Below are 22,056 nucleotides of genomic sequence, written 5' to 3'. Positions count from 1 at the left end.
TGAGGAGGGTGTGTAGGCGTGTGGATTGAGGAGGGTGTGTAGGTGTGTGGATTGAGGAGGGTGTGTATGTGTGGATTGAGGAGGGTGAGTAGGTGTGTGGATTGAGGAGGGTGTGTAGGTGTGTGGATTGAGGAGGGTGTGTAGGTGTGTGGATTGAGGAGGGTGTGTAGGTGTGGTGTTGATTGAGGAGGGTGTGTAGGTGTGTGGATTGAGGAGGGTGTGTAGGTGTGTGGATTGAGGAGGGTGTGTAGGTGTGTGGATTGAGGAGGGTGTGTAGGTGTGTGGATTGAGGAGGGTGAGTAGGTGTGTGGATTGAGGAGGGTGTGTAGGTGTGTGGATTGAGGAGGGTGTGTAGGTGTGTGGATTGAGGAGGGTGTGTAGGTGTGGTGTTGATTGAGGAGGGTGTGTAGGTGTGTGGATTGAGGAGGGTGTGTTGGTGTGGATTCAGGAGGGTGTGGAGGTGTGGTGTGGATTGAGGAGGGTGTGTAGGTGTGTGGATTGAGGAGGGTGCGTGGATTGAGGAGGGTGTGTAGGTGTGTGGATTGAGGAGGGTGAATAGGTGTTTGGATTGAGGAGGGTGTGTAGGTGTGTGGATTGAGGAGGGTGTGTAGGTGTGTGGATTGAGGAGGGTGTGTAGGTGTGTGGATTGAGGAGGGTGTGTAGGTACGTGGATTGAGGAGGGTGTGTAGGTGTGTGGATTGAGGAGGGTGTGTAGGTGTGTGGATTGAGGAGGATGAGTAGGTGTGTGGATTGAGGAGGGTGTGTAGGTGTGTGGATTGAGGAGGGTGTGTAGGTGTGGATTGAGGAGGGTGAGTAGGTGTAGATTGAGGAGGGTGTGTAGGTGTGTGGATTGATGAGGGTGAGTAGGTGTGTGGATTGAGGAGGGTGTGTAGGTGTGTGGATTGAGGAGGGTGTGTAGGTGTGTGGATTGAGGAGGGTGTGTAGGTGTGGTGTTGATTGAGGAGGGTGTGTAGGTGTGTGGATTGAGGAGGGTGTGTAGGTGTGTGGATTGAGGAGGGTGTGTAGGTGTGTGGATTGAGGAGGGTGAGTAGGTGTGTGGATTGAGGAGGGTGTGTAGGTGTGTGGATTGAGGAGGGTGTGTAGGTGTGTGGATTGAGGAGGGTGTGTAGGTGTGGTGTTGATTGAGGAGGGTGTGTAGGTGTGTGGATTGAGGAGGGTGTGTAGGTGTGGATTCAGGAGGGTGTGGAGGTGTGGTGTGGATTGAGGAGGGTGTGTAGGTGTGTGGATTGAGGAGGGTGCGTGGATTGAGGAGGGTGTGTAGGTGTGTGGATTGAGGAGGGTGAATAGGTGTTTGGATTGAGGAGGGTGTGTAGGTGTGTGGATTGAGGAGGGTGTGTAGGTGTGTGGATTGAGGAGGGTGAGTAGGTGTGTGGATTGAGGAGGGTGTGTAGGTGTGTGGATTGAGGAGGGTGTGTAGGTGTGTGGATTGAGGAGGGTGTGTAGGTGTGGTGTTGATTGAGGAGGGTGTTTAGGTGTGTGGATTGAGGACGGTGTGTAGGTGTGTGGATTGAGGAGGGTGTGTAGGTGTGGTGTGGATTGAGGAGGGTGTGTAGGTGTGTGGATTGAGGAGGGTGTGTAGGTGTGGATTGAGGAGGGTGTGTAGGTATGTGGATTGAGGAGGGTGTGTAGGTGTGTGGATTGAGGAGGGTGTGTAGGTGTGGATTGAGGAGGGTGTGTGGGTGTGTGGATTGAGGGGGGTGTGTAGGTGTGGATTGAGGAGGGTGTGTAGATGTGGATTGAGGAGGGCGTGTAGGTGTGTGGATTGAGGAGGGTGTGTTGGTGTGGTGTGGATTGAGGAGGGTGTGTAGGTGTGCGGATTGAGGAAGGTGTGTTGGTGTGTGGATTGAGGAGGGTGTGTGGGTGTGCGGATTGAGGAGGGTGTGTAGGTGTGGATTGAGGAGGGTGTGTAGGTGTGGATTGAGGAGGGTGTGTAGGTGTGTGGATTGAGGAGGGTGTGTAGGTGTGTGGATTGAGGAGAGTGTGTAGGTGTGGATTGAGGAGGGTGTGCAGGTGTGTGGATTGAGGAGGGTGTGTAGGTGTGGATTGAGGATGAGTAGGTGTGTGGATTGAGGAGGGTGTGTAGGTACGTGGATTGAGGAGGGTGTGTAGGTGTGTGGATTGAGGAGGGTGTGTAGGTGTGTGGATTGAGGAGGATGAGTAGGTGTGTGGATTGAGGAGGGTGTGTAGGTGTGTGGATTGAGGAGGGTGTGTAGGTGTGGATTGAGGAGGGTGAGTAGGTGTAGATTGAGGAGTGTGTTTAGGTGTGTGGATTGAGGAGGGTGAGTAGGTGTGTGGATTGAGGAGGGTGTGTAGGTGTGTGGATTGAGGGTGTGTAGGTGTGGATTGAGGAGGGTGTGTAGGTGTGGATTGAGGAAGGTGTGTAGGTGTGTGGATTGAGGAAGGTGTGTAGGTGTGTGGATTGAGGAAGGTGTGTAGGTGTGTGGATTGAGGAGGGTGTGTAGGTGTGGATTCAGGAGGGTGTGGAGGTGTGGTGTGGATTGAGGAGGGTGTGTAGGTGTGTGGATTGAGGAGGGTGCGTGGATTGAGGAGGGTGTGTAGGTGTGTGGATTGAGGAGGGTGAGTAGGTGTTTGGATTGAGGAGGGTGTGTAGATGTGTGGATTGAGGAGGGTGTGTAGGTGTGTGGATTGAGGAGGGTGAGTAGGTGTGTGGATTGAGGAGGGTGTGTAGGTGTGTGGATTGAGGAGGGTGTGTAGGTGTGTGGATTGAGGAGGGTGTGTAGGTGTGGATTGAGGAGGGTGTATAGGTGTGTGGATTGAGGAGGCTGTGTAGGTGTGGTGTGGATTGAGGAGGGTGTGTAGGTGTGTGGATTGAGGAGGGTGTGTAGGCGTCTGGATTGAGGAGGGTGTGTAGGCGTGTAGATTGAGGAGTGTGTGTAGGTGTGTAGATTGAGGAGTGTGTGTAGGTGTGTGGATTGAGGAGGGTGAGTAGGTGTGTGGATTGAGGAGGGTGTGTAGGTGTGGATTGAGGAGGGTGTGTAGGTGTGGATTGAGGAAGGTGTGTAGGTGTGTGGATTGAGGAAGGTGTGTAGGTGTGTGGATTGAGGAAGGTGTGTAGGTGTGTGGATTGAGGAGGGTGTGTAGGTGTGGATTCAGGAGGGTGTGGAGGTGTGGTGTGGATTGAGGAGGGTGTGTAGGTGTGTGGATTGAGGAGGGTGCGTGGATTGAGGAGGGTGTGTAGGTGTGTGGATTGAGGAGGGTGAGTAGGTGTGTGGATTGAGGAGGGTGAGTAGGTGTGTGGATTGAGGAGGGTGTGTAGGTGTGTGGATTGAGGAGGGTGTGTAGGTGTGTGGATTGAGGAGGGTGTGTAGGTGTGGATTGAGAAGGGTGTATAGGTGTGTGGATTGAGGAGGGTGTGTAGGTGTGGTGTGGATTGAGGAGGGTGTGTAGGCGTGTGGATTGAGGAGGGTGTGTAGGCGTGTGGATTGAGGAGGGTGTGTAGGCGTGTGGATTGAGGAGGGTGTGTAGGCGTGTGGATTGAGGAGGGTGTGTAGGTGTGTGGATTGAGGAGGGTGTGTAGGCGTGTGGATTGAGGAGGGTGTGTAGGTGTGTGGATTGAGGAGGGTGTGTAGGTTTGTGGATTGAGGAGGGTGTGTAGGAGGGTGTGTCGGTGTGTGGACTGAGGAGGGTGTGTAGGTGTGTGGATTGAGGAGGGTGAGTAGGTGTTTGGATTGAGGAGGGTGAGTAGGTGTGTGGATTGTGGAGGGTGTGTAGGTGTGGATTGAGGAGGGTGTGTAGGTGTGTGGACTGAGGAGGGTGTGTAGGTGTGTGGATTGAGGAGGGTGTGTAGCTGTGGTGTGGATTGAGGAGGGTGTGTAGGTGTGGATTGAGGAGGGTGTGTGGGTGTGTGGATTGAGGAGGGTGTGTGTGTGGATTGAGGAGGGTGAGTAGGTGTGTGGATTGAGGAGGGTGTGTAGGTGTGGATTGAGGAGGGTGTGTTGGTGTGGATTGAGGAAAGTGTGTAGTTGTGTGGATTGAGGAAGGTGTGTAGGTGTGTGGATTGAGGAGGGTGTGCAGGTGTGTGGATTGAGGAGGGTGTGTAGGTGTGTGGATTGAGGAGGGTGTGTAGGTGTGGTGTGGATTGAGGGTGTGTAGGTGTGGATTCAGGAGGGTGTGTAGGTGCGGTTTGGAATGAGGAGGGTGTGTAGGTGTGGTGTGGATTGAGGGTGTGTAGGTGTGGATTGAGGAGGGTGTGTAGGTGTGTGGTTTGAGGAGTGTGTGTAGGTGTGGATTCAGGAGGGTGCGTAGGTGTGGATTGAGGAGGGTGTGTAGGTGTGGATTGAGGAGGGTGTGTAGGTGTGGATTGAGGAGGGTGTGTAGGTGTGGTGTGGATTGAGGATGGTGTGTAGGTGTGTGGATTGAGGAGGGTGAGTAGGTGTGTGGATTGAGGAGGGTGTGTAGGTGTGGATTGAGGAGGGTGTGTTGGTGTGGATTGAGGAAAGTGTGTAGTTGTGTGGATTGAGGAAGGTGTGTAGGTGTGTGGATTGAGGAGGGTGTGCAGGTGTGTGGATTGAGGAGGGTGTGTAGGTGTGTGGATTGAGGAGGGTGTGTAGGTGTGGTGTGGATTGAGGGTGTGTAGGTGTGGATTCAGGAGGGTGTGTAGGTGCGGTTTGGAATGAGGAGGGTGTGTAGGTGTGGTGTGGATTGAGGGTGTGTAGGTGTGGATTGAGGAGGGTGTGTAGGTGTGTGGTTTGAGGAGTGTGTGTAGGTGTGGATTCAGGAGGGTGCGTAGGTGTGGATTGAGGAGGGTGTGTAGGTGTGGATTGAGGAGGGTGTGTAGGTGTGGATTGAGGAGGGTGTGTAGGTGTGGTGTGGATTGAGGATGGTGTGTAGGTGTGTGGATTGAGGAGGGTGAGTAGGTGTGTGGATTGAGGAGGGTGTGTAGGTGTGGATTGAGGAGGGTGTGTAGGTGTGGATTGAGGAAGGTGTGTAGGTGTGTGGATTGAGGAGGGTGTGTTGGTCTGGATTCAGGAGGGTGTGTAGGTGTGGTGTCGATTGAGGAGGGTGTGTAGGTGTGGATTGAGGAGGGTGTGTAGGTGTGTGGATTGAGGAGGGTGTGTGGATTGAGGAGGGTGAGTAGGTGTGTGGATTGAGGAGGGTGTGTAGGTGTGTGGATTGAAGAGGGTTTGTAGGTGTGTGCATTGAGGAGGGTGTGTAGGTGTGGATTCAGGAGGGTGTGTAGGTGTGGTGTGGATTGAGGAGGGTGTGTAGGTGTGTGGATTGAGGAGGGTGTGTAGGTGTGGATTGAGGAGGGTGTGTAGGTGTGTGGATTGAGGAGGGTGTGTAGGTGTGTGGATTGAGGATGGTGAGTAGGTGTTTGGATTGAGGAGGGTGTGTAGGTGTGGATTCAGGAGGGTGTGTAGGTGTGTGTATTGAGGAGGGTATGTAGGCGTGTGGATTGAGGAGGGTGTGTAGGTGTGTGGATTGAGGAGGATGAGTAGGTGTTGATTGAGGAGGGTGTCTAGGTGTGTGGATTGAGGAGGATGCGTAGGTGTGTGGATTGAGGAGGGTGTGTAGGTGTCTGGATTAGGAGGGTGTGTAGGCGTGTGGATTGAAGAGGGTGTGTAGGTGTGGTGATTGAGGAGGGTGTGTAGGTGTCTGGATTAGGAGGGTGTGTAGGCGTGTGGATTGAGGAGGGTGTGTAGGCGTGTGGATTGAGGAGGGTGTGTAGGTGTGGATTGAGGAGGGTGTGTAGGTGTGGATTGAGGAGGGTGTGTAGGTGTGTGGATTGAGGGTGTGTAGGTGTGTGGATTGAGGAGGGTGTGTAGGTGTGTGGATTGAGGAGGGTGTGTAGGTGTGTGGATTGAGGAGGGTGTGTAGGTGTGGATTGAGGAGGGTGTGTAGGTGTGGTGTGGATTGAGGAGGGTGTGTAGGCGTGTGGATTGAGGAGGGTGTGGAGGTGTGGTTTGAGGAGGGTGTGTAGGTGTGTGGATTGAGGAGGGTGTGTAGGTGTGGATTGAGGAGGGTGTGTAGGTGTGGTGTGGATTGAGGAGGGTGAGGAGGGTGTGTAGGCGTGTGGATTGAGGAGGGTGTGGAGGTGTGGTTTGAGGAGGGTGTGGAGGTGTGTGGATTGAGGAGGGTGTGTAGGTGTGTGGATTGAGGAGGGTGTGGTGTGGATTGAGGAGGGTGTGTAGGTGTGTGGATTGAGGAGGGTGTGTAAGTGTGTGGATTGAGGAGGGTGTGTAGGTGTGTGGATTGAGGAGGGTGTGTAGGTGTGTGGATTGAGGATGGTGTGTAGGTGTGTGGATTGAGGAGGGTGTGTAGGTGTGTGGATTGAGGAGGGTGTGTAGGTGTGTGGATTGAGGAGGGTGAGTAGGTGTGTGGATTGAGGAGGGTGTGTAGGTGTGGATTGAGGAGGGTGTGTAGGTGTGGATTGAGGAAGGTGTGTAGGTGTGTGGATTGAGGAGGGTGTGTTGGTCTGGATTCAGGAGGGTGTGTAGGTGTGGTGTCGATTGAGGAGGGTGTGTAGGTGTGGATTGAGGAGGGTGTGTAGGTGTGTGGATTGAGGAGGGTGTGTGGATTGAGGAGGGTGAGTAGGTGTGTGGATTGAGGAGGGTGTGTAGGTGTGTGGATTGAGGAGGGTTTGTAGGTGTGTGCATTGAGGAGGGTGTGTAGGTGTGGATTCAGGAGGGTGTGTAGGTGTGGTGTGGATTGAGGAGGGTGTGTAGGTGTGTGGATTGAGGAGGGTGTGTAGGTGTGGATTGAGGAGGGTGTGTAGGTGTGTGGATTGAGGAGGGTGTGTAGGTGTGTGGATTGAGGATGGTGAGTAGGTGTTTGGATTGAGGAGGGTGTGTAGGTGTGGATTGAGGAGGGTGTGTAGGTGTGTGTATTGAGGAGGGTGTGTAGGCGTGTGGATTGAGGAGGGTGTGTAGGTGTGTGGATTGAGGAGGATGAGTAGGTGTTGATTGAGGAGGGTGTCTAGGTGTGTGGATTGAGGAGGGTGCGTAGGTGTGTGGATTGAGGAGGGTGTGTAGGTGTCTGGATTAGGAGGGTGTGTAGGCGTGTGGATTGAAGAGGGTGTGTAGGTGTGGTGATTGAGGAGGGTGTGTAGGTGTCTGGATTAGGAGGGTGTGTAGGCGTGTGGATTGAGGAGGGTGTGTAGGCGTGTGGATTGAGGAGGGTGTGTAGGTGTGTGGATTGAGGAGGGTGTGTAGGTGTGGATTGAGGAGGGTGTGTAGGTGTGGATTGAGGAGGGTGTGTAGGTGTGTGGATTGAGGGTGTGTAGGTGTGTGGATTGAGGAGGGTGTGTAGGTGTGTGGATTGAGGAGGGTGTGTAGGTGTGTGGATTGAGGAGGGTGTGTAGGTGTGGATTGAGGAGGGTGTGTAGGTGTGGTGTGGATTGAGGAGGGTGTGTAGGCGTGTGGATTGAGGAGGGTGTGGAGGTGTGGTTTGAAGAGGGTGTGTAGGTGTGTGGATTGAGGAGGGTGTGTAGGTGTGGATTGAGGAGGGTGTGTAGGTGTGGTGTGGATTGAGGAGGGTGAGGAGGGTGTGTAGGCGTGTGGATTGAGGAGGGTGTGGAGGTGTGGTTTGAGGAGGGTGTGGAGGTGTGTGGATTGAGGAGGGTGTGTAGGCGTGTGGATTGAGGAGGGTGTGGTGTGGATTGAGGAGGGTGTGTAGGTGTGTGGATTGAGGAGGGTGTGTAAGTGTGTGGATTGAGGAGGGTGTGTAGGTGTGTGGATTGAGGAGGGTGTGTCGGTGTGTGGATTGAGGAGGGTGTGTAGGTGTGTGGATTGAGGAGGGTGTGTAGGTGTGGATTGTGGAGGGTGTGTAGGTGTGGATTGAGGAGGGTGTGTAGGTGTGTGGATTGAGGAGGGTGTGTAGGTGTGGATTGAGGAGGGTGTGTAGGTGTGTGGATTGAGGAGGGTGTGTAGGTGTGTGGATTGAGGAGGGTGTGTAGGTGTGTGGATTGTGGAGGGTGTATAGGTGTGGATTGAGGAGGGTGTGTAGGTGTGGATTGAGGAGGGTGTGTAGGTGTGTGGATTGAGGAGGGTGTGTAGGTGTGTGGATTGAGGAGGGTGTGTAGGTGTGTGGATTGAGGAGGGTGTGTAGGTGTGTGGATTGAGGAGGGTGTGTAGGTGTGGATTGAGGAGGGTGTGTAGGTGTGTGGATTGAGGAGGGTGTGTAGGTGTGTGGATTGAGGGTGTGTAGGTGTGGATTGAGGAGGGTGTGTAGGTGTGTGGATTGAGGAGGGTGTGTAGGTGTGTGGATTGAGGAGGGTGTGTAGGTGTGTGGACTGAGGAGGGTGTGTAGGTGTGTGGATTCAGGAGGGTGTGTAGGTGTGTGGATTGAGGAGGGTGTGTAGGTGTGTGGATTGAGGAGGGTGCGTAGGTGTGGATTGAGAAGGGTGTGTAGGTGTGGATTGAGGAGGGTGTGTAGGTGTGTGGATTGAGGAGGATGTGTAGGTGTGTGGATTGAGGAGGGTGTGTAGGTGTGGATTGAGGAGGGTGTGTAGGTGTGTGGATTGAGGAGGGTGTGTAGGTGTGTGGATTGAGGGTGTGTAGGTGTGGATTGAGGAGGGTGTGTAGGTGTGTGGATTGAGGAGGGTGTGTAGGTGTGTGGATTGAGGAGGGTGTGTAGGTGTGTGGACTGAGGAGGGTGTGTAGGTGTGTGGATTCAGGAGGGTGTGTAGGTGTGTGGATTGAGGAGGGTGTGTAGGTGTGTGGATTGAGGAGGGTGTGTAGGTGTGGATTGAGAAGGGTGTGTAGGTGTGGATTGAGGAGGGTGTGTAGGTGTGTGGATTAAGGAGGGTGTGTAGGTGTGGATTGAGGAGGGTGTGTATGTGTGGATTGAGGAGGGTGTGTAGGTGTGTGGATTGAGGAGGATGAGTAGGTGTTGATTGAGGAGGGTGTCTAGGTGTGTGGATTGAGGAGGGTGCGTAGGTGTGTGGATTGAGGAGGGTGTGTAGGTGTCTGGATTAGGAGGGTGTGTAGGCGTGTGGATTGAGGAGGGTGTGTAGGTGTGGTGATTGAGGAGGGTGTGTAGGTGTCTGGATTAGGAGGGTGTGTAGGCGTGTGGATTGAGGAGGGTGTGTAAGCGTGTGGATTGAGGAGGGTGTGTCGGTGTGTGGATTGAGGAGGGTGTGTAGGTGTGTGGATTGAGGAGGGTGTGTAGGTGTGGATTGTGGAGGGTGTGTAGGTGTGGATTGAGGAGGGTGTGTAGGTGTGTGGATTGAGGAGGGTGTGTAGGTGTGGATTGAGGAGGGTGTGTAGGTGTGTGGATTGAGGAGGGTGTGTAGGTGTGTGGATTGAGGAGGGTGTGTAGGTGTGTGGATTGTGGAGGGTGTGTAGGTGTGGATTGAGGAGGGTGTGTAGGTGTGGATTGAGGAGGGTGTGTAGGTGTGTGGATTGAGGAGGGTGTGTAGGTGTGTGGATTGAGGAGGGTGTGTAGGTGTGTGGATTGTGGAGGGTGTGTATGTGTGGATTGAGGAGGGTGTGTAGGTGTGTGGATTGAGGAGGGTGTGTAGGTGTGTGGATTGAGGAGGGTGTGTAGGTGTGTGGATTGAGGAGGGTGTGTTGGTGTGTGGACTGAGGAGGGTGTGTAGGTGTGTGGATTCAGGAGGGTGTGTAGGTGTGTGGATTGAGGAGGGTGTGTAGGTGTGTGGATTGAGGAGGGTGTGTAGGTGTGGATTGAGAAGGGTGTGTAGGTGTGGATTGAGGAGGGTGTGTAGGTGTGTGGATTGAGGAGGGTGTGTAGGTGTGGATTGAGGAGGGTGTGTAGGTGTGGATTGAGGAGGGTGTGTAGGTGTGTGGATTGAGGAGGATGAGTAGGTGTTGATTGAGGAGGGTGCCTAGGTGTGTGGATTGAGGAGGGTGCGTAGGTGTGTGGATTGAGGAGGGTGTGTAGGTGTCTGGATTAGGAGGGTGTGTAGGCGTGTGGATTGAGGAGGGTGTGTAGGTGTGGTGATTGAGGAGGGTGTGTAGGTGTCTGGATTAGGAGGGTGTGTAGGCGTGTGGATTGAGGAGGGTGTGTAGGCGTGTGGATTGAGGAGGGTGTGTAGGTGTGTGGATTGAGGAGGGTGTGTAGGTGTAGATTGAGGAGGGTGTGTAGGTGTGGATTGAGGAGGGTGTGTAGGTGTGTGGATTGAGGGTGTGTAGGTGTGTGGATTGAGGAGGGTGTGTAGGTGTGTGGATTGAGGAGGGTGTGTAGGTGTGTGGATTGAGGAGGGTGTGTAGGTGTGTGGATTGAGGAGGGTGTGTAGGTGTGGATTGAGGAGGGTGTGTAGGTGTGGTGTGGATTGAGGAGGGTGTGTAGGCGTGTGGATTGAGGAGGGTGTGGAGGTGTGGTTTGAGGAGGGTGTGTAGGTGTGTGGATTGAGGAGGGTGTGTAGGTGTGGATTGAGGAGGGTGTGTAGATGTGGTGTGGATTGAGGAGGGTGTGTAGGCGTGTGGATTGAGGAGGGTGTGGAGGTGTGGTTTGAGGAGGGTGTGGAGGTGTGTGGATTGAGGAGGGTGTGTAGGTGTGTGGATTGAGGAGGGTGTGGTGTGGATTGAGGAGGGTGTGTAGGTGTGTGGATTGAGGAGGGTGTGTAAGTGTGTGGATTGAGGAGGGTGTGTAGGTGTGTGGATTGAGGAGGGTGTGTCGGTGTGTGGATTGAGGAGGGTGTGTAGGTGTGTGGATTGAGGAGGGTGTGTAGGTGTGGATTGTGGAGGGTGTGTAGGTGTGGATTGAGGAGGGTGTGTAGGTGTGTGGATTGAGGAGGGTGTGTAGGTGTGGATTGAGGAGGGTGTGTAGGTGTGTGGATTGAGGAGGGTGAGTAGGTGTTTGGATTGAGGAGGGTGTGTAGATGTGTGGATTGAGGAGGGTGTGTAGGTGTGTGGATTGAGGAGGGTGTGTAGGTGTGTGGATTGAGGAGGGTGTGTAGGTGTGTGGATTGTGGAGGGTGTGTAGGTGTGGATTGAGGAGGGTGTGTAGGTGTGGATTGAGGAGGGTGTGTAGGTGTGTGGATTGAGGAGGGTGTGTAGGTGTGTGGATTGAGGAGGGTGTGTAGGTGTGTGGATTGTGGAGGGTGTGTAGGTGTGGATTGAGGAGGGTGTGTAGGTGTGTGGATTGAGGAGGGTGTGTAGGTGTGTGGATTGAGGAGGGTGTGTAGGTGTGTGGATTGAGGAGGGTGTGTAGGTGTGTGGACTGAGGAGGGTGTGTAGGTGTGTGGATTCAGGAGGGTGTGTAGGTGTGGATTGAGAAGGGTGTGTAGGTGTGGATTGAGGAGGGTGTGTAGGTGTGTGGACTGAGGAGGGTGTGTAGGTGTGTGGATTCAGGAGGGTGATGTGGTAGCTGAGGAGTGTTTTTGCTGGCTGAGGTGGTAGTTGAGTGTGTTTGCTGGGTGAGGTGGAAGTTGAGTGTTTTTGCTGGATGAGGAGGTAGTTGACGAGTGTTTTTGTTGGGTGAGGTGGTAGTTGAGGAGTTTTTTTTCTGGGTGAGGAGGTATTCGAGGAGTGTGTTTGCTGGGTGAGGAGGTATTTGAGGAGTGTGTTTGCTGGGTGAGGAGGTAGATCATGTCCGGATGGTGGAAGGAGGACCAGGCAGTGTCGTGGAGGAATCTCGGCTCTGATACCCCAGTTTCCCAGGTGTCGATCTGCTGTCGTTCCCACCTGTGGACCTCGGCGTTGCCGCGCACTCGCCTCCAGCCGATCTCAGTCACGTCGCGGACGGTCCTGGTCTCGGGAGCAGCTCAGATCCGCTTGGAGTCGGAGTCGCAGTCGGGCCGTTGCGTGTAGAGGAAGATGAGGATGAGAGTGAGGAACAGGAACAGCAGCAGGAGGAACGGGACTAACTCTATCATCGAGTGCAGGTGCGGGATGGGCATCGCTGGCTGGTCCCGGCACACCCGCGGGCACAGGGCCGCAAATCTGCTCGGCGCTAAGAACTGCGGTCCCGGGACACCTATGGGGCGTTGGAGAACGAGTCACTCCCCAGTGCCCGGCCTAGGCGACCGCTTCCTCCTCGTCATTTCCTTACACGTGAAAGTCCGCCAGGCTTCCCCAGCTGTGTCCAGCCCCTCTGCCCGCCCCTGGCCCAGCACAGCCCCCGACCAGACCTCCCCTCTCCCCGCCTCTGTCCCAGCACAGTCCCCGACCGGACTCCCCTATCCCCGCCTCTGTACCAGCACAGTCTCCGACCGGACTCCCCTGTCCCAGCACAGTCCCCGACCGGATCTCCCCTCTTTCCCTCTCCCCACCCCTGTCCCAGCACAGTCCCCGACCAGATCTCCCCTCTCCCCGCCCCTGTCCCAACACAGCCCCACCGACCGGACCTCCCCTCTCCCCACCCCACCCCACCCCACCCCTGGCCCAGCACTGTCCCCGACCGGATCTCCCCTCTTCCCCTGTCCCAGCACAGTCCCCGACTGGCCCTCCCCTCTCCCCGCCCCGCTCCGCCCCTGTCCCAGCACAGTCCCCGACTGGCCCTCCCCTCTCCCCGCCCCGCCCCTCCCCTCCCCTCCCCTGGCCCAGCACAGTCCCCGACCGGATCTCCCCTCTTCCTCTGTCCCAGCACAGTCCCCGACCGGCTCTCCCCTCTTTCCCTGTGCCAGGCGGGGGCGCCCGGTGCTCCCGAATCAAGTTGGACAAGGAAGTGCAATTGCCGCGGGCGAGCCCGCTGTGTGTCGACACAACACAACATAACAGGCCGTGGGGAATGTCGCGCACAGGAAGATCCCGCAGCGCTGGTCGGGAGCGTAAAGGACGGCCTGAGAATTAGTGCCGGGCTTTCTATTACACTCCTTTCATAAAGAGGTCAAATCCAACAACACAGTACTCTTAACCTTCAGCGTAGACTCATCGGGTTAACACATGGGCGTCTTCATCCAGCATTCAGTCAGACCCCTGCGGTTCCCGACCTCCTCGGGAAGTACAGTAAAGGTACAGTATCTGTGAATGGCAGAATTGGTTATTACTGAACAGATACCAAGGTTCAGGGATGAACCTTATACAGGTTATTTCATTACATCAGTGCTTTGAAGTTCAGGAGAAAAATAACAATGCAGAATGAAGTGTTACAATTACAGAGAGTGCAAATCAGACAGACAATAGGTGCAAGGCCATAATGAGGTTGGTCTGAAGTTGTGTCCACCTTGTAACAGAGGGACAGAAGCTGTCCTCAAATCTGAACATAGCAATGTACAGCATATTACAGGTTCCTCAGCAATGTTGTTCTGACCATCTACCCTTCTGTAGAAGCTGCCTAGAATTTCCCAGTCGCATAGCCCCCTAAGCTTCATCGGCCTATCTAAGAGTTTCTTAAAAGACCCTGTCATATCTGCCTCCACCACCGTTGCCGGCAGCCCATTCCATGCACTCACCACTCTGCGTAAAAAACTTACTCCCGACATCTCGACTGTACCTACTCCCCAGCACCTTAAAACTGTGCCCTCTCGTGTTAGCCATTTCAGCCCTGGGAAAAAGCCTCTGACTATCCACATGATCAATGCCTCTCATCATCTTATACACCTCTATCATATCAGCTCTCATCCTCCATCACTCCAAGGAGAAATCTCCTCTACACCCTTTCTATGGTTTCCACATCCTTCCTGTAGTGAGGTGACCAGAACTAAACACGGTACAGTACTCCAAGTGGGGTCTGGCGGGACATGTTTTTGGGGATTTGTATATTCTGTCTGATGGGAGGGGTAGAAAAGGAATTCCGGGGAAGGTGGGGTCTTTGATCATGTTGGCTGCTTTTCTAGGCAGTGAGAGCATGGAGAGAGTCAGTGGAGGGGAGGTGGGTCTCTGTGATGGGCCCACAGCTCTGTCGTTTCTTGCGGTCTGGAGCGGAGCAGTTACCACACTGAGCTGTGATGCACCCAGATAAGATGCCTTCTGCGGTGAGTCGATAAAACGAGAGTCAAATTTCTTTAGCAAACCGAGGCACAGGTGCACTTTCTTTGCCTGGTGGACAAGGGCAGGCTATTGATGTTCACATCTGGGAATGTGAAGCTTTCAATCCCCTCGACCTCAACACTTATTGATGTAAACAGGTGTTTGTGTACCCCCTCCCTGTCACCCACACCTTGCTGAATTCAATGGCCTGCTGTACTTTGTATCTTAAACTGGGGCTTAAGAACACTGGCTGCTGAGTGGGACAGGGCAAGGAATAAACATACTGTCCTCTCTCAGGCCTGATGCAGGGTCTCAACCTGCAAGATTGACTGCTCCCACAGAGCCTGCTGCACCAGCTGAGTTCCTGCAACAAAGTGTGGTTTTTTTCTGTCCATCAACAATTAAAGTTAGCAGGTCCTCTCCCTCTGTGAGTTAAACCTAACAGGTCCTCTCCCTCTGTGAGTTAAACTTAACAGGTCCTCTCCCTCTGTGAGATAAACCTAACCGGTTCCTCGCCCTCAGGAGTGTCCAGAGTACACTGTAGGGCAAGGCACACCCTGGGGTATGTGGACAGTGGAGTGTGGAAGAGGGAAGTGGAGATCCTTACAGCCTTTGCTGAGGTCTCTGGTGCCTGTACGGAGAAAGGGCTAGACCCATTGTAATTGAGCACCATTACCTCAAACAAGACTGCGAGAGAAAGTCCACAGCATTCCAAAATACCCAACAGTGTAAGATGTGATGAATCTCTTCTTTATTCATTTTCAAGATCTATGTGGCATCTGCAAAGCCAAAATTTGTTCATCCTGAACTCATAACCACTCACCAGCTCCACGCTGACCGTTGTACATATACATACTAGTCCTGTTTGTCCACATTAGGTCCATAGCCTTTTTATGCCTTGGTGATTCAAGTGCTTGTCCACATACTTCTTTGATGTTGTGAGGTTATCTAGTGTACATCCACCATATCTTTAGGCAGTGTATGCAAGATTCCTACCCAACTTTGTGTAAAAGAAAACTTTCTCAGATCCCCTCTAAACCTCCTCTTTAATCTTATATCAATGTCCTCTTGTTAATGCACCACTAAAAGGGGAGAAGATTCTTGTTAAGTACCCAACCATTCAAATTAGATTCAGTTCTAGAAGGTCATCCCTCAGTTTCCTCTGCTTCAGGGATATCAATTGCAGCCTATCCAATCCCTCCTCATAGAAACCATAGAAACTACAGCACAGAAACAGGCCTTTTGGCCCTTCTTAGCTGTGCCGAACCATTTCCTGCCTAGTCCCACTGACCTTTAGAAACCATAGAAAAACTACAGCACAGAAACAGGCCTTTTGGCCCTTCTTGGCTGTGCTGAACCATTTTCTGCCTAGTCCCACTGACCTGCACACAGACCATATCCCTCCATACACCTCCCATCCATGTATCTGTCCAATTTATTCTTAAATGTTAAAAAAGAACCCGCATTTACCACCTCGTCTGGCAGCTCATTCCACACTCCCACTACTCTGTGTGAAGAAGCCCCCCCTAATGTTCCCTTTAAACTTTTCCCCCTTCACCCTTAACCTATGTCCTCTGGTTCAGTGCCTCAGTGGAAAAAGCCTGCTTGCATTCACTCTATCAATACCCATCATAATTTTATATACCTCTATCAAATCTCCCCTCATTCTTCTACGCTCCAGGGAATAAAGTCCAAACCTATTCAACCTTTCTCTGTAACTGAGTTTCTCAAGTCCTGGCAACATCCTTGTAAACCTTCTCTGCACTCTTTCAACCTTATTAATATCCTTGCTGTAATTTGGTGACCAAAACTGAACACAGTACTCCAGATTCGGCCTCACCAATGCCTCATACAACCTCATCATAACATTCCAGCTCTTATACTCAATACTTTGATTAATAAAGGACAATGTACCAAAAGCTCTCTTTATGACCCTATCTACCTGTGACGACACTTTTAGGGAATTTTGTATCTGTATTCCCAGATCCCTCTGTTCTACTGCACTCCTCAGTGCCTTACCATTTACCCTGTATGTTCTACCTTGGTTTGTCCTTCCAAAGTGCAATACCTCACACTTGTCTCTATTAAACTCGATCTGCCATTTTTCAGCCCATTTTTCCAGCTGGTCCAATCCCTTTGCAAGCTTTGAAAACCTTCCTCACTGTCCACTACACCTCCAATCTTTGTATCATCAGCAAATTTGCTGATCCAATTTACCACATTATGATCCAGATCATTGATATAGATGACAAATAACAATGGACCCAGCACTGATCCCTGTGGCACACCACTAGTCACAGGCCTCCACTCTGAGAAGCAATCCTCTACCACCATTCTTTGGCTTCTTCCATTGAGCCAATGTCTAATCCAATTTACCACCTCTCCATGTATGCCTAGCGACTGAATTTTCCTAACTAACCTCCCATGCGGGACCTTGTCAAAGGCCTTACTGAAGTCCATGTAGACAACATCCACTGCCTTCCTTTCATCCACTTTCCTGGTAACCTCCTCGAAAAACTCCAATAGATTGGTCAAACATGACCTACCACACACAAAGCCATGTTGACTCTCCCTAATAAGTCCATGTCTATCCAAATGCTTGTAGATTCTATCTCTTAGTACTCCCTCCAATAACTTACCCACTACCGACGTCAAACTTACCGGCCTATAATTTCCCGAATTACTTTTTGATCCTTTTTGAAACAACGGAACAACATGAGCCACTCTCCAATCCTCTGGCACCTCACCCGTAGACACCGACATTTTAAATATATCTGCCAGAGCCCCTGCAATTTCAACACTAGTCTCCTTCAAGGTCCGAGGGAATACCCTGTCAGGTCCTGGGGATTTATCCACTTTAATTTGTCTCAAGACAGCAAGCACCTCCTCCTGTTCAATCTGTACAGTTTCCATGATCTCACTACTTGTATCCCTTAATTCCATAGACTTCATGCCAGTTTCCTTAGTAAATACAGAAGCAAAAAACCCGTTTAAGATCTCCCCCATTTTTTTTGGTTCCACACATAGCCGACCACTCTGATCTTCAAGAGGACCAATTTTATCTCTTACAATCCTTTTACTCTTAATATACCTGTAAAAGCTCTTTGGATTATCCTTCACTTTGACTGCCAAGGCAACCTCATGTCTTCTTTTAGCCCTCCTGATTACTTTCTTAAGTATTTTCTTGCACTCTTTATACTCCTCAAGCACCTTATTTACTCCCTGTTTCCTATACATGTCATACAACTCCCTCTTCTTCTTTATCAGAGTTGCAATATCCCTTGAGAACCAAGGTTCCTTATCCCTATTCACTTTGCCTTTAATGCTGACAGGAACATACAAACTCTGCACCCTCAAAATTTCCCCTTTGAAGGCTTCCCACTTACCGATCACATCCTTGCCAGAGAACAATCTGTCCCAATCCACGCTTTTTAGATCCTTTCTCATTTCTTCAAATTTGGCCTTCTTCGAGTTTAGAACCTCAACCCTAGGGTCAGATCTATCTTTATCCATGATCAAGTTGAAACTAATGGTGTTATGATCACTGGAGCCAAAGTGCTCCCCTACACACACTTCCGTCACTTGTCCTAACTCATTTTCTAATAGCAGATCTAATATTGCATCCCCTCTAGTTGGTCCCTCTATATATTGATTTAGAAAACTTTCCTGAACACATTTTACAGACTCTAACCCATCTAGACCCCTAACAGTATGGGAGTCCCAATCAATATGTGAAAAATTAAAATCCCCTACCACCACAACTTTATGTTTCCTGCAATTGCCTGCTATCTCTCTGCGGATCTGCTCCTCCAATTCTCGTTGACTATTGGGTGGTCTGTAATACAATCCCACTAATGTGGCCATACCTTTCCTGTTTCTCAGCTCCACCCATAAGGACTCAGTAGACAAGCCCTCTAATCTGTCCTGCCTGAGCACTGCTGTAATATTTTCCCTGACTAGCAATGCTACTCCCCCACCTTTCATTCCTCTGCCTCGATCACATCTGAAACATCACCAAAATATTCCAATCCTGATGTACAGTGCCTATATAAAGTATTCACCCCTCCCCCACGGAAGTTTTCATGTTTTATTGTTTTACAACATTGAATCACAATGGATTTAATTTGGCTTTTTATGATAATGATCAACAGAACAAGACCCTTTTGTGTCAAAGTGAAAACAGATCTCTACAAAGTGATCTAAATTAATTACAAATACAAAACACAAAATAATCGATTGCACAAGTATTCACCCTCTTCAAGCCGGTATTTAGTAGATGTGCCTTTGGCAGCAATTACAGCCTTGAGTCTGTGTGGTTAGCTCTCTATAAGCTTTGCACATCTGGCCACTGCAATTTTTCCACATTCTCCTTTACAAGACTGGTCAAGCTCTGTCAGATTGCATGGGGATCATTAGCGAACAGCCCTTTTCAAGTCCATCCACAAATTCTCAATTGGATCAGGTCCGGACTCTGACTTAGCCACTCCAGGACATTAACTTTGTTGTTTTTAAGCCATTCCTGTGTAGCTTTGGCTTTATGCTTGGGTCATTGTCTTGCTGGAAAACAAATCACCTTCCAAGTCACAGTTCCCTTGCAGACGACATCAGGTTTTCCTCCAGTATTTCCCTGTAATTTGCTGCATTGATTTTACCCTCCACCTTCACAACCCTACCAGGGCCTGCTGCAGCGAAGCATCCCCACAGCATGATGCAGCATGCTTCACGGTAAGATGGTGTATTCTTCATGAGCACAATGTTTGGCTTATGCCAAATATAGCATTTAGTCTGATGGCCAAAAAGCTCAATTTTGTTTTCATCAAACCATTGAACCTTCTTCCAGCTAACTTCAGAGTTTCCCACATGTCTTCTGACAAACTCTAGCTGAGACTTCATGTGAGTTTTTTTCAACAGTGGCTCCCTCTTTGCCACTCTCCCATAAATCTGCAACTGATGAAGCACCCAAGCAACAGTTGTTGTATGCACAGTCTCTCCCATCTCAGCCATTGAAGCTTGTAACTCCTCCAGGGTTGTCACAGGTTGGTGGTCTCCGTCACTAGTCCCTTCTTGCACGGTCACTCAGTTTTTGAGGATGGCCTGCTCTAGGCAGATTTACAGCTGTGCCAAATTCTTTCCATTTCTTGAGGATTGACTTAACTGTACTCCAAGAGATGGTCAGTGACTTGGAAATTTTCTTGTATCCATCTCCTGACTTGTGCTTTTCAACAGCTTTTTTGTGGAGTTGCTTGGAGTGTTCTTTTGCCTTCATGTTGTAGTTTTTACCAGTGTGATTCAATGTTGTACAACAATAAAACATGAAAACGTGGAAGAGGGGGTGAATACTTTTGAGAGGCACTGTATCTTCTCTGCATCCTCTCCAGCACAAGCATGTAATTCATAGAGATTAGTGACCAAAACTGCACATTGTCCTCCAGCTGTGGCCCAACCAATGTTTGATGGAGTTGCAACAATGACATCCCTGTGGCATTGTTGGTAGAGAGGTTGAATGTTTGGAGTGGTGAATGGGATGCCAATCAAGTGGACTGGTTTGTCCTGGATGGTGTAGAACTTCTCGAAAGTTGTTGGTGCTGCACTTGTCCAGGAAAATGGAGAATATTCCATCACACTCCTGACATGTTCCTTGTGATGTCAGAAGGAGAGGTACTTACTGCAGAATAACCACCCTCTAACCTGTTCTGGTAGTTATGTTGCTAGTTAGAGCCATAGAGTGATAGAAAAGTACAGCACAGAAACAGGCCTCATGGCCATCTAGTCCATGATGAACCATTTAAACTGCATTCTCCCATCAACCTGCACCCTACCCCTACCATCCACGTAGCTATCCAAACTTCTCTTAAACGTTGAAATGGAGCTTACATGCACCACTTGCTCTGTCAGCTCATTCCACACTCTCACAGCCCTCTGATTGAACAAGTTTCCCCTGTTCGCCTTAAACTTCTCAGCTTTCACTCTTAACCCATGACCTCTAGTTGTAGTTCCACCCAACCTCAGAGGCAAAAGCCTGTTTGCATTTACCCTCAAATTTGTATAACTCTATCAACTCTCCCCCCCAACCTTCTATGTTGCAAGGAATAACGTCCATCCTTCCTTATAACTCCATCCTACTCCATCCTTCCTTATAACTCAGGTCCTCCAGTCCCGGCAACATCCTTGTAAATTTTCTCTGTACTCTTTCACATTTTTCCTGTAGGTAGATGACCAAAATTGCACACAATACTCTAAATTAGGCCTCACCAATGTCTTATACAACTTCAACGTAACATCCCAACTCCTGTATTCAGTAGATTGATTTATAAAGGCCAATGTGCCAAAAGCTTTCTTTATGACCCTGTCTACCTGTGAAGCCACTTCAAATGAATTATGGACCTGCATTCCCAGATCTCTTTGTTCTGCAGGATTCCTCAATGTCCTACCGTTCACCATGTAAGACTTTCCCTGGTTGGTCCTACCAAAGTGCAACACCTTGTATTTTTGCCTCTATTAAATTCTATCTGTCATTTTTCATCCCATTTTCCAGCTGGTGCATATCACGATGTAAGCTCTGATAGTCTTCCTCACTGTCCACTACACTCCCAATCTTGTTAAGTTTCTGGTCAGTGATGAGTAATGTTTTTCCCGGTGGAGGTAATCCCACAGGGGCTATGAATGTGTGTTGCTTTCATGTTACACATGAATGGCCTGGCCTTGGCTATCGGGAACAGAGTTTTAATGTCTCTAGAGGATACAGAAGTTGACCACATAATATTAGAAACTGTAGTGAAGCACAGGCAGATCAATGAAACAGATGTGAAGACGGATTGAATGCAGAGAGTTATGAAGTATTGGACGAAGGATGGATCACCATCAGCGCCGAGTCTCACAGAACTACTATTTTTACACCAATCTTCGTATCATCTGAAAACTTGGCAACAAAGCCACCCATTCCATCATCTAAATCACTGATATACAGCAGAAAAAGGAGTGGTCCCAACAGTGACCCTTGTGGAAGACCACTAGTCAGTGGCAGCCAACCAGAAAAGTATTCCCACTCACTGCCTCCTGCCAATCAGCCAATGCTCTAACCGTGCCAGTGACTTTCCTGTAATACCATGGGCTCTTAACTTGGTAAGCAGCCTCATGTGTTGTACCTTGTCAAAAGCCTTCTGGAAGTCCAAATATATGACATACATCCCAAATATGCCTTTTATCTAGCCTACTTGTAATCTCTTCAAAGAACTCCAACAGATTCTTCAGGCAAGATCTTCCCTTAAGGAAACTGTGCTGACTTTGTCCTGTGTCACCAAGTACTCCATCACCTCATCCTTAACAATTAACTCCCAACATCTTCCCAACTGGTCTCTAATTTCCTTTCTGCTGCTTTCCTCCTTTCTTAAAGAGTGGAGTGACACTTGCAATTTTCCAGTCCTCTGGCACCATGCTAGAGTCCAATGATTTTTGAAAGATCATTACTAATGCCCCCACAATCTCTACCACTACCTTTTTCAGAACCTTAGGGTGCAGTTCATCTGGTCTGGGTGACTTATGTACAGTATCCTTAGGTCTTTCAGCTTTTTGAGCACCACCTTGCTTGTAATTGTATTCACTTCTCTTCCCTCACACCCTTCAACATCTGGCACACTGCTAGTTTCTTCATTTAGTTGATCTGCCATCTCCTTGTCCCTAGTTAATATTTCTCTGGCGTCATTTTCTTGCAGTCCTATATCCACTCTCATCTCTCCATTGGTGCTCTGCTGTCATCCCTGCCAGCATCTCCTTCCAATTTACCTTTGGCGAACTCCTCTCTCATTCCACTGTAATGCCCTTTACTCCACTGAAATACTGCTACTTTAGACTTTCTCCTGATCAAGTCTCAAGTTGAATTCAATCCTATTGTGATCATTGCCTCTTGAGTGTTCCTTTACCTTAAGCTCTCTAATCTCCTTCGGTTCATTACATAACACCCAGTCCAGTATAGCTGATCCCCTAGTAGGCTCGATGACAAACTGCTCTAAAAAGCCATCTTGTAAGCATTTGACAAATTCACTCTCTTGACATTCATTACCAACCTGATTTTTCCAATCGACCTGCATGTTGAAATCTCCCATGACTATCACAACATTACCCTTTTGACATGTCTTTTCTATTTCCTGTTGTAATCTGTGGTGCACATCCCCGCTACTGTTGGGAGGCCTGTATTTAACTGCTA

General features: G+C 50.2%; 1 protein-coding gene and 1 long non-coding RNA gene across 4 annotated transcripts in view; one reads left to right on the top strand and one right to left on the bottom strand.

Annotated features, from left to right (window-relative positions):
* mif4gdb (MIF4G domain containing b) overlaps window positions 1-12,049 on the bottom strand; it is a 30,563-nt gene extending 18,514 nt beyond the window's left edge. For both annotated transcript variants that reach the window (XM_072242249.1, XM_072242248.1), the window contains exon 1: window positions 11,628-12,049. The gene's annotated coding sequence lies outside the window, so the exon portion shown is untranslated. The remainder of the gene's footprint in view (window positions 1-11,627) is intronic.
* Window positions 12,050-12,233: 184 nt separating this feature from the next.
* Window positions 12,234-22,056, top strand: part of LOC140187039 (uncharacterized) — a 37,187-nt gene continuing 27,364 nt past the window's right edge. For both annotated transcript variants that reach the window (XR_011882994.1, XR_011882995.1), the window contains exon 1: window positions 12,234-12,896. This is a non-coding gene — a long non-coding RNA (uncharacterized lncRNA). The remainder of the gene's footprint in view (window positions 12,897-22,056) is intronic.

The sequence above is a fragment of the Mobula birostris genome, chromosome 24, assembly GCF_030028105.1.
Source record: "Mobula birostris isolate sMobBir1 chromosome 24, sMobBir1.hap1, whole genome shotgun sequence".
NCBI classification, from domain to species: Eukaryota; Metazoa; Chordata; class Chondrichthyes; order Myliobatiformes; family Myliobatidae; genus Mobula; species Mobula birostris.
Note: the sequence above shows the minus strand (reverse complement) of the source record. Positions and strands in the feature narration are given on the sequence as shown.